Source organism: Coregonus clupeaformis, chromosome 30 (assembly GCF_020615455.1).
Source record: "Coregonus clupeaformis isolate EN_2021a chromosome 30, ASM2061545v1, whole genome shotgun sequence".
Classification (NCBI taxonomy): domain Eukaryota; kingdom Metazoa; phylum Chordata; class Actinopteri; order Salmoniformes; family Salmonidae; genus Coregonus; species Coregonus clupeaformis.
In genome coordinates this window covers 9,172,353-9,185,054 of record NC_059221.1, presented here as the reverse complement: position 1 = coordinate 9,185,054, position 12,702 = coordinate 9,172,353, and positions in this window count along the sequence as shown.

Genomic DNA, 12,702 nt, shown 5'->3' with positions numbered 1-12,702 from the left:
GAAGATGAGGAGGAATTGAGGTTAACTTTGATCGCTTGCTACAACTATAATATATATATATATATATATTTAAAACAATATGTATTCATCAGAGTTACTGACCTCACAATAAGCCAGATTTGTGTAACTTACATTGTGGTGCTGAAACTTGAAGTAGTTTATGTTCAAAGGAGGTGGAAGTCCTTTGCTACGTGCAATATGGGGCTGTGGTCAACATACTGCAAACGTTGGTATGATGTTACTTAGAACCTTCCTTTTTATTCTTCTGCAGTGACACCATAGTCTGAATATTGATATTGGTCATTCCTATGTTTAGTACGTTACCTTTATCACCGTTTTATTTCACTGTCCATTTCCAATCAATCGGAAATGGACAGCTCATGTTGCTGAAAGTAGGTACATTCGAGTAGGCATAATTAATTTCAACCATCTTCATTTTAATTAACTTTACTAACAACAAGAGGGCTTTGTGTTGGAGCCTATTTCTTCCTATTTAATAAATAAGATGTAGGTCTTCCTGTTTGACATATCCCTAGATTTGCTGTCAATTCCTCCACCCACCATGCACTCTTTAAATAGCCTACCTCTGTGTCAGGGAAGGGCTGTTAAGTTAAAGAGGGTGTGCCAGAGGCCTACCTTTTATTAAAGAAAATGGCAAAAAGCACAGGCCTACCCCTTCCTTGTTAGCTTAAGATTGTTAAGAAAATAAAATGGATCTGATTATATAAAATGATCTATAACAGCGCTTTGATCAGCGATGCTTTATGCTAGAAAGATGTGACTCTGATGCATATGGGGATATCATTGTTTAGTTTCTTTGACATTCAGAGGCTGAGCTACAACCTCCTATAGCAGAGGAGACAAAAATAGACTTTGCTTGGGAAGTAATCTAATTATATCACTATCAATTGATTAAACTATTCACTTTCTGTACAATAGAAGATTTTTAAACCAAGACAGTTTAGGGAAACACTTGGGACCTTCTCTCGTTGGTTTATGCCAGGAAGAAAAGTAGACAGCATTTAAAGCTTACATCTTTCTGCGTCGGTAGGCCTACTCTGTCTGGGGTGGAAATGTAGGCCTAACTTTTGAAAGTACCATGCTCAGATTCCTAATGACGTCTCAGATTCAATTATTTGCAAACAGGGACAGTTTTGTTGCAAACAAGACACACTGATTTGGCATTGGAGAAATATGATAAGATGAACACATAGGCCTATCTCTCTGTCCATTCTTAGCCTGTAATTTCGGTAATTTGTGTGGTATTCAAAAATATTCAGCTAATTTGTGAAATGACGTAGAATTGCATGACATTTTTATAAAAGGCTATTTTTTCTCTGACCTGCAAAAATGATGATAGATTCATGCAATGCTTTTACTATAATGGAGATCTTTCCATCCCTACTATTTTCCTCCATGGTGGTCTGTGAACCCACAACCTTCTTGCCCACAGTCCTGTCAAAATTCCTGCTTTGCCATGTAATATTTACAGGATGAAGAATAGCTTCTAAAACTGCATATCTAAGGCTCTGCTCTGTCCAAGAAGTGAGGGTAAACGGTAGACATGTTCTCTGTTATCCACTTTGTTTTAATTATTATTTTGGGTATGAGGGAGGGTCACTTAATTTTTTTTCAAGCGTTCAGGGAGGGTTTAGGTCAAATATATTTTGCTGAAGGGAGGGCCATCCATTTTCATTTCAGAGAGGTCCGATTTTCTCCATATAACTCTTATTATAAATTACTTTCACTCCCTAACATAACTTTTGGATGACCCAAACTCAGTAATGTAATCAGATTACTTTTCAATATTTTTGGATTACTTTCCACCGAAGATTCATTAGAAGACAAAAAGGATACATCAAACGCATTTGTTGTGTCATCCTACTGGTCTCTGACTAGTTTTTTTTTAGTATTTTAAGTATCAGTAATCTATTATAGCTGGTAACGTAACTGATTACAGTTACATTTTTGGGGTAATCAGATTACATGTAACTGATTACATGACTAAATTACTAAAACGTAAATGTAATTCAATCCACTGTTAAGACTGGATCCTAAATTAAGAAAATTTGAGGAAGTTTGAGTTATGATAAGATTTAGCCCTCACATTCTCGCGCCGAAAATACTTTAAAATACAACTGTTTTATAAATACAACTATTGAAATTACCACCATATACAGTGCCTTCAGAAAGTATTCACACCCCTTCACTTTTTCCACATTTGGTTGTGTTACATCCTGAATTTAAAATGGATCAAATTGAGATTTTTTGGCACTGGCCTACAGATAATACCCCATATTTTCAAAGTGGAATTATGTTTTTCTAAAAATATTTACTAATTAATAGAAAATGAAAAGATGAAATGTCTTGAGTCCATAAGTATTCAACCCCTTTGTTATTGCAAGCCTAAATAAGTTCAGGAGTAAAAATGTGCTTAACAAGTCACATAATAAGTTGTGTGGACTCGCTCTGTGTGCAATAACAGTGTTTACATTATTTTTTTATGACTACCTCATCTCTGAACCACACACATACAATTACAGTACCAGTCAAAAGTTTGGACACACCTCAAGGGTTTTTCTTTATTTTTATTATATTCTACATTGTAGAATAATAGTGAGACATCAAAACTATGAAATAACACATATGGAATCATGTAGTAACCAAAAAAGTGTTAAACAAATCAAAATGTATTTCATATTTGAGATTCTTCAAAGTAGCCACCCTTTGCCTTGATAATAGCTTTGCACACTCTTGGCAGTCTCTCAATCAGCTTCATGAGGTAGTCACCTGGAATGCATTTCAATTAACAGGTGTGCCTTGTTAAAAGTTAATTTGTGGAATTTCTTAATGCGTTTGAGCCAATCAGTTGTGTTGTGACAAGGTAGGGGTGGTATACAGAAGATAGCCCTAATTGGTAAATACCAAGTCCATATTATGGCAATAACAGCTCAAATAAGCAATGAGAAATGACAGTCCATCATTACTTTAAGACATAAAGGTCAGTCAATCTGGAAAATTTAAAGAACTTTAAAAGTTAGTGAGTGCATACATTTTTTTTTTTTTTCAAACTGGAATCAAACCCACAACCCTGGCGTTGCAAATGCCATGCTCTACCAACTGAGCTACAATTACAGCTGCAAGTCTCTTGGGGTATGTCTCTACAAGCTTGGCACATACAGTTGAAGTCGGAAGTTTACATACACTTAGGTTGGAGTCATTAAATCTTGTTTTTCAACCACTCCACACATTTCTTTTTAACAAACTATAGTTTTGGGATGTCAGTTAGGACATCTACTTTGTGCAAGACACAAGTAATTTTTCCAACAATTGTTTACAGACAGATTATTTCACTTATAATTCACTGTATCACAATTCCAGTGGGTCAGAAGTTTACATACACTAAGTTGACTGTGCCTTTAAACAGCTTGGACAATTCCAGAAAATGATGTCATGGCTTTAGAAGCTTCTGATAGGAAAATTGACATCATTTGAGTCAATTGGAGGTGTACCTGTGGATGTATTTCAAGGCCTACCTTCAAACTCAGTGCCTATTTGCTTGACATCATGGGAAAATAAAAAATAATAATTGTAGACCTCCACAAGTCTGGTTCATCCTTCCTTGGGAGCAATTTCCAAACGCCTGAAGGTACCACGTTCATCTGTACAAACAATAGTACGCAAGTATAAACACCATGGGACGACGTAGCCGTCATACCGCTCAGGAAGGAGACGTGTTCTGTCTCCTAGAGATGAACGTACTTTGGTGTGAAAAGTGCAAATCAATCCCAGAACAACAGCAAAGGACCTTGTGAAGATGCTGGAAGAAACCGGTACAAAAGTATGTATATCCACAGTAAAATGAGTCCTATATCAACATAACCTGAAAGGCCGCTCAGCAAGGAAGAAGCCACTGCTCCAAAACCGCCATAAAAAAAAGCCTGACTACGGTTTGCAACTGCACATGGGGACAAAGATCGTCCTTTTTGGAGAAATGTCCTAGCTTTTCGGCCATAATGACCATCGCTATGTTTGGAGGAAAAGGGGGGATGCTTGCAAGCCGAAGAACACCATCCCAACCATGAAGCACGGGGGTGCATCATGTTGTGGGGGTGCTTTGCTGCAGGAGGGACTGGTGCACTTCACAAAATAGATGGCATCATGAGGAAGGAAAATTATGTGGATATATTGAAGCAACATCTCAAGACATCAGTCAGGAAATTAAAGCTTGGTCGCAAATGGGTCTTCCAAATGGACAATGATTTTTTTATTTTTTTACTGGTGGTCCAAAAGCCAGGATACAAAATAATGGACTATACACGAAAACAAATGAGGAGCACATAGGTCTCCAAAAACTGGCTGACATCAAACAATACGAAATTCTAACTCTGACTGGAAAAACACAATGACACAGGGAGAACACTTCTCGAGAACCTGTAACTCCATCACATGATCCGACACTGATACGTACTGCTTGACATTAAGGAACTAGCAGAGAAAACTGAGCAAGGGAACACAGGGAAGTGAGGACATAAATACACAGGTGAATCAGATAGCCAATAGGCAGATAATTAGTCCCGACTGTGAGTGAGTAGGTGCCTATGGTTGTTGAAGGATGACACCTAGTGGGTCCCTCCGGAACTGCGACCCACTCCTGTAACACAAGTTATTTTTTTCATTTCACTTCACCAACTTGGACTATTTTGTGTATGTCCATTACATGAAATCCAAATAAAAATCCATTTCAATTACAGGTTGTAATGCAACAAAATAGGAAAAACGCCAAGGGAGATGAATAGTTTTGCAAGGCACTGTAAAGGACACCAATAATAAGAAGAGACTTGCTTGGGCCAAGAAACACGAGCAATGGATATCAGACCGGTGGAAATCTGTCCTTTGGTCTGATGAGTGCAAATTTGAGATTTTTGTGAGACGCAGAGTAGGTGAACGGATGATCTCCGCATGTGTGGTTCCCACCGTGAAGCATGGAGGAGGAGGTGTGATGGTGTGTGTGTGCTTTGCTGTTGACAATGTCTGTGATTTATTTAGAATTCAAGGCACACTTAACCAGCATGGCTACCACAGCATTCTGCAGTGATACGCCATCGAATGTGGTTTGGGCTTAGTGGGACTATTTGTTTTTCAACAGGACAATGACCCAACACACCTCCAGGCTGTGTAAGGGCTATTTGACCAAGGAGAGTGATGGATAGCTACATCAGATGACCTGGCCTCCACAATCACCAGACCTCAACCCAATTGAGGTGGTTTGGGATGAGTTGGACCGCAGAGTGAAGGAAAAGCAGCCAACAAGTGCTCAGCATATGTGGGAACTCCTTGGAAAAGCATTCCTCATTAAGCTGATGGAGAGAATGCCAAGAGTGTGCAAAGCTGTCATCAAGGCAAAGGGTGGCTATTTGAAGAATCTCAAAAATATATTTTGATTTATTTAACACTTTCTTGGTTACTACATGATTCCATATGTGTTATTTCATCGTTTTGTTTTCACTATTATTCTACAATGTAGAAAATAGTAAAAATAAAGAAAAACCCTTGAATGATTAGATGTGTCCAAACTTTTGACTGGTACTGTATCTGTAAGGTTCCTCAGTTGATCATTGAATTTCAAACACAGATTCAACCACAAAGACCAGGGAGGTTTTCCAATGCCTTGCAAAGAAGGACACCTATATTGGTCAAAGTAGAAAAGCAGACATTGAATATCCCTTTGAGCATGATGAAGTTATTACACTTTGGATGGTGTATCAATACACTTAGTCACTACAAAGATGCAGGCGTCCTTCCTAACTCAGTTGTCGGAGAGGAAGTGAACCGCTCAGGGATTTCACCATGAGACCAATGGGGACTTTAAAATAGTTACATAGTTTAATGGCTGTGATAGGAGAAAACGGAGGATGAATGAACAACATTGTAGTTACTCAACAATACTAACCTAATTGACAGAGTGAAAAGAAGGAAGCCTGTACAGGATAAACATATTCCAAAACTTGCATCCTATTTGCAACAATGCACTAAAGTAATACTGCAATAAAATTGCCAAACAAACTAACTTTTTGTCCTGAATACAAAGTGTTATGTTTGGGGGCAAATCCAATACATCACATTACTGTGTACCACTCTTCAGCATAGTGATGGCTGCATCATGTTATTGGTATGCTTGTAATCGTTAAAGACTTGGACGTTTTTCAGGATAAAAATAAACGGAATGGAGCAAAGCGCAGGCTAAATCTTAGAGGAAAACCTGGTTCTGTCTGCTTTCCACCAGACACTGGGAGATGAATTCACCTTTCAGCAGGGCAATAACCTTAAACACAAGGCCAAATATACACTGCAGTTGCTTCCCAAGAAGACAGTGAATGTTCCTGAGTGGCCGAGTTAAAGTTTTGATTTAAATCTTCTTGAAAATCTATGGCAAGAATTGATAATGGTCAAATATTGTACAATCCAGGTGTGCAATGCTCTTAGAGACGTACCCAGAAAGACTCACAGCTGTAATCGCTGCCAAAGGGGATTCTAACATGTGGTGTGAATACTTATTTGTGGCTACGGGCCCTTGTCATGGTTATTCCTATATTGGTTGGGCTGGGCCCCTAGTTGGTGGGTGGTGGTTTTTCCTCCAGTGAAGTAGAGATTCCCTCCTCGTTTCCCTCTCTTCCGGAGCCTTCTTCCCTCCCTTAGTGCTCTGTGGTGAGTGGTCTGGGATTAGGGGGGAGGTTAACACCTTAATTACAGAGGAGCAAGCCAAGCCCCACACCAACACAACTTGCTGCTCTGCCATCTGTTGTGTGTGTGTGAGTGTGTGTGTCTACAACTGCTGCAACAGTCTACAGCATAACAGGATTTCTAAACTGTTTAGATGTCTATTGTAAACAGACGACTTCTATAATTTTCAATGTTAGTGTTTTGTAATTGAGGAGGGCACCAATGGACTAGTGTTTTTTTTTTTTTACCTCAACACCAGAAAATCAATTACAATGTCCATGAAAAGAGGAAAAGTCATTCAATTACAAATAAGCCTTCTGATGTACAATATTGGTATGACGCAATATATCACAGGGCAAGCCTGGGCCTGCCCTGCTAGTTAATCAGTCATGAGAGAAAAAGAGGTCCAACATTTGTAGTTAGATGCGGGACTACTTGAGAGGGCCAAGACAAGAAAGGCAGTGGAGGCAAGTCGAAAGAAGTGAATGAACCTGCTTACATCCTTCCTCCATTATCACCCAACCCGGTTCAAGTGAGCAGTCCACCTGACCTGTCCTGTGGATCTGAAACCTGACGAGTTCAGAGCAGCGACCGCATCTGACCTGACCGTACCTGACCGCTCCCCTTCTCCCAGTCCTACCTATGACCATCGGCTCAGTAGAGCGCCATCCACCTTAAGACAGCACCACGCTCTCTACAGGACGTCTAAAATGTTGTACCCCGCACAGCACTACACAACGGTAAGGTGGCTGGGACTTTACTTTCTGGTATTATGTGGTGTATATCTGTTTTATTCTACATACTTGTGTGGCTGTCATTTGGATATGTTATTTTTATAATATTTCCGAAGATAACTTATTTTTGGTTGGTTTGTATTGTTGGTTTTCTTTGGGAATCAGTCACAGTATTGTTCAGTAGTACTCAGTGTTACTCAGAACCATCATTGGTATAGATTGATGGTTAGCGGGAGGAAGAACATGTAATCGGATCAATGCCAGGTCTTTTGCCTCATCTTCTTCATTTGCTTTTTGTTTTTAGTATTGAGGATATATATTACTATGCATATAGAATTATCACAGAGTATTATTAAAAATAATATATGTCATGGGTTTAACTATACTTACTGGGGCGGCAGGTAGTCTAGCGGTTAAGAGCATTGGGCCAATAATCGAAAGGTTGCTGGTTTGAATCCCCGAGCCAACTAGGTGAAAGATTTATTGATGTGTCCTTGAGCAAGGAACTTAACCCTAACTGCTCCTGTAAGTTGCTCTGTATAAGAGCGTCTGCTAAATGACTAAAATGTGAGAAAAAATTTGGAGACCATCTATATTGTTGGTATATATTTCAACTCTATGGACATGGGTATGCACTGTTGGCATCATTGAGTAAATGTTCTGTATATATGCAGTTTGCTATACATGTTTTGTTCTGATTGCTATGTCATTATGGGACTAGTAGTCACATGTGTTTACGATAACAGTTTTGAAGGGAAATATTTCAATGCACAAAATAATTTGTGTGTAGTCCATGATCACACAATACAATACGTTTTTTTTTATTTTATTTTTTTATCACAGACAGTAAAGAATGAATGTCTGAGTAAGAAATCCTAACCTTAACCATGAGAATTATAAAATAAAAACCTGATCCTTGACCAGCGGTTAGGGGCAACTTCTACCAACCCCAGTATAGCAAACAGTCTTTACTATATGTATAATGTGTAAGGGATAAACGTTGACGTTCTGTACATTACCTTGGATATAATGGACAATTCAGGCAGAGTTCATTTTTCCAAGGTAATGTACAGAATGGAGGAAATTATCCCACTTATACCACAGTTGCCAAATAAATGAATATAAAAGCACACATTTACCAGTAGAAATACTTATTTTTTTCGTTTATATTTTAATTTTTATAAGCAAATTCATACTTTCTCAGCTTGAGGTTGCTAGAGACGTGACCCAGTCGTTCGTTTGATTAGTTCGATATATATAGTCGTTCGTTCTTTATGTTCCGTTGCCATGCTCAGTGGCAACGTTCTTATCCCTTGGCTGCTGCTAGCTAGCCAACTAGCTACAGCTACACAGTCATGACCTCTGCAGCCAGTATAACAGCAAAGTTTATTCCGTTGCGTTTCTTTAAACTGTTTATCCCGCTTATACCACAGTTGCAAAAGAAAACAATACTATAAGCACACATTTACCGGTAGAAAGAAACATTTTTTGTTAATATTTTCATTTATATAAGCTAATTCATACTTTCTCATATTTTGGTTGCTTTAGACGCGACCCAGTCGTTTGTTCGATTAGTTCGATATTTATGGACGCGACCCAGTCGTTCATTCTTTATGTTCCGTTGCCATGTTCGCTGACAGCGTTCTTATCCATTGCTTGCTAGATAGTCCAGCTAGCTATGGCTAACACAGTCACGACCTCTGCAGCCAGAATAACAGAAAAGTAGCTGTTTTCTATGGACATTCATTTGGATACATCCATAACAATGAGCAGACAATGCCTGATTTTGCCTGGCATTGCTATACAAGTTTGCCTTCTCGTCAGAACACTCGATACTGTTCATTACGAGGAGATCGCATTGCATGTCAAACACTAGGCTAGAAGCTAGCTAAATAGTTAGTTTCTTGGAAACCTGCCAATATGAAAAGCAAATGAAAAAATATCAGTTGCTGAAAACAACTGGTCGAACTAGAAACGTGGGAGTATTTGACTGCATAGCGCCAGTTTCGTCATGACTGCAACAGTAGGGACCAGAGAAATTCATGTTCATCACTCACCACATTAGGTCATCAGATGCTCCAAAAAAATATGACTGCAAAAATAAATCAATGCTAGCTATCTAGCAACGTTTTTTCCTCATCGGACCTTTACAATGTATCCAATTTCGGTTTGTGTGGTTGATGGTTTAGCTTTCTGTAACTTTGTAAGAAGTACTGTCTGCATGTGTAGGCGCATATTGCGTCACAATTGCAAGGTGTCCCGATATATTTTCCAACTGTCCAGATATCTTTTCCAACTGTCCTGTTATCTGGTTTTAATGTCCATTCTAGAATGTCCTTCTAACCAATCAGAAACTAGTGTTCAACAATGCTGTGGTATAAATATATATGAATAGTTTGTACATTGTGTGTTTTGTTGTCTCTTGGTGTTTTTCCAATACAGTGAGGGAAAAAAGTATTTCATCCCCTGCTGATTTTGTACGTTTGCCCACTGACAAAGACATGATCAGTCTATCATTTTAATGGTAGGTTTATTTGAACAGTGAGAGACAGAATAACAACAAGAAAATCCAGAAAAACGCATGTAAAAAATGTTATAAATTTATTTGCATTTTAATGAGGGAAATAAGTATTTGACCCCTCTGCAAAACATGACTTAGTACTTGGTGGCAAAACCCTTGTTGGCAATCAAAGAGGTCAGACGTTTCTTGTTGTTGGCCACCAGGTTTGCACACATCTCAGGAGGGATTTTGTTCCACTCCTCTTTGCAGATCTTCTCCAAGTCATTAAGGTTTCGAGGCTGACGTTTGGCAACTCGAACCTTCAGCTCCCTCCACAGATTTTCTATGGGATTAAGGTCTGGAGACTGGCTAGGCCACTCCAGGACCTTAATGTGCTTCTTCTTGAGCCACTCCTTTGTTGGCTTGGCCGTGTGTTTCGGGTCATTGTCATGCTGGAATACCCATCCACGACCAATTTTCAATGCCCTGGCTGAGGGAAGGAGGTTCTCACCCAAGATTTGACGGTACACAGCCCCGTCCATCGTCCCTTTGATGCGGTGAAGTTGTCCTGTCCCCTTAGCAGAAAAACACCCCCAAAGCATAATGTTTCCACCTCCATGTTTGACAGTGGGGATGGTGTTCTTGGGGTCATAGGCAGCATTCCTCCTCCTCCAAACACAGCGAGTTGAGTTGATGCCAAAGAGCTTGATTTTGGTCTCATCTGACCACAACACATTCACCAGTTCTCCTCTGAATCATTCAGATGTTCATTGGCAAACTTCAGATGGCCCTGTATATGTGCTTTCTTGAGCAGGGGGACCTTGCGGGCGCTGCAGGATTTCAGTCATTCACGGCGTAGTGTGTTACCAATAGTTTTCTTGGTGACTATGGTCCCAGCTGCTTTGAGATCATTGACAAGATCCTCACGTGTAGTTCTGGGCTGATTCCTCACCGTTCTCATGATCATTGCAACTCCACGAGGTGAGATCTTGCATGGAGCCCCAGGCAGAGGGAGATTGAATGTTATTTTGTGTTTCTTCCATTTGCGAATAATAGCATCAACTGTTGTCACCTTTTCACCAAGCTGCTTGGCGATGGTCTTGTAGCCCATTCCAGCCTTGTGTAGGTCTACAATCTTGTCCCTGACATCCTTGGAGAGCTCTTTGGTCTTGGCCATGGTGGAGAGTTTGGAATCTGATTGATTGATTGCTTCTGTGGACAGGTGTCTTTTATACAGGTAACAAGCTGAGATTAGGAGCACTCCCTTTAAGAGTGTGCTCCTAATCTCAGCTCGTTACCTGTATAAAAGACACCTGGGAGCCAGAAATCTTTCTGATTGAGAGGGGGTCAAATACTTATTTCCCTCATTAAAATGCAAATCAATTTATAACATTTTTGACATGCGTTTTTCTGGATTTTTGTTGTTGTTATTCTGTCTCTCACTTTTCAATTAAACCTACCATTAAAATTATAGACTGATCATTTCTTTTTCAGTGGGCAAACGTACAAAATCAGCAGGGGATCAAATACTTTTTTCCCTCACTGTATTTGTTTTCTTAACTAGTAACAGTAATCATACAGGTGTATCACACTTTCTATTAACCGTCTGTGTGTACTACAATGTGATGGTCTTTATAAGCATTTATTCATATAGGGTGTTATAGGGAGACACTGGCTTTTACCAATGCTCATAGCAAGCCTTGCACCATACAGTCAACCCAAGCCTGGTTTCATCATAAATGGGTCTTTCTAGTTTCATCATCATCTGTAGACTTATTTGGCTTTAAAGTAAACAAATAACGTGATCCGTATCTATGTTGCCCCACTTTCCTAACTCTTTGTGCATAGAACCTTGGTTAGCCCACTGACACACAGAGTGAAGGTCTTGTACTATCTCTATATGACATGTCTCTATATGACTTAGTGACTGTCCCTGTATGACTGAGTGGCTGTCCTTAAATGGCTTAGTATTTGTGACGGTCCCTGTGGGATTATCAACTAGATTCAGCAGCGGGCCAATTTTTTCTTGAGCGGATGGTCGGGAGGGGGTGGAACATAATTACAAATAATTTGTAGACTGCAAATTGACCACAAATTGACCACATATAATATTTGACTACAACATAATCATTTCAAACCGCGCTTATGCGTGGAAATAGTTGAGAACAGTTTTTACAGTATTTTATGTCCAACAATGAAATTAAATAAAAATATTTTGCTTAGAACATTTGGGGGCCAGTTGGGGATCCCTGCTGTATGACTTTGTCACTGCCCTATATGACTTAGTGGCTATCCCTATATTATGTGAAAGATATACCTGATTATTAAAGCTGTCCTACATTTTTTCCCTATATGGTGCATGGTTCTTGCTAGAAATATGCCTACTGTTTTCTTTTATCCGGTAATTCAAAAGGGGGGGGGGGAATCTAAAGTACTTTGATGAGTCATCATTGCTAAAACATATAGGGAACTGCAACCCACTTCTTGACAACAACAAACCTCAATCAAAATATGTGAATTCACCTCAGTATTGATGAAACATAAGCCTCCTGCCCCAAAGACAATCTCATGCACTGTCCTTATATAGGCGCACCACTATCTCCCCTCCAGTGACCTTTGAACCTGACTCCTCATACTTTTTAGTTTTTTCTTCATTCCCCTCTCTCTCTCTTTCTCTGGGGCTTGTCAGACAGACATACTGTGTTTACCCTAGCTGTGCAGGTCTTCACTAGGCGTTCTCCGGCG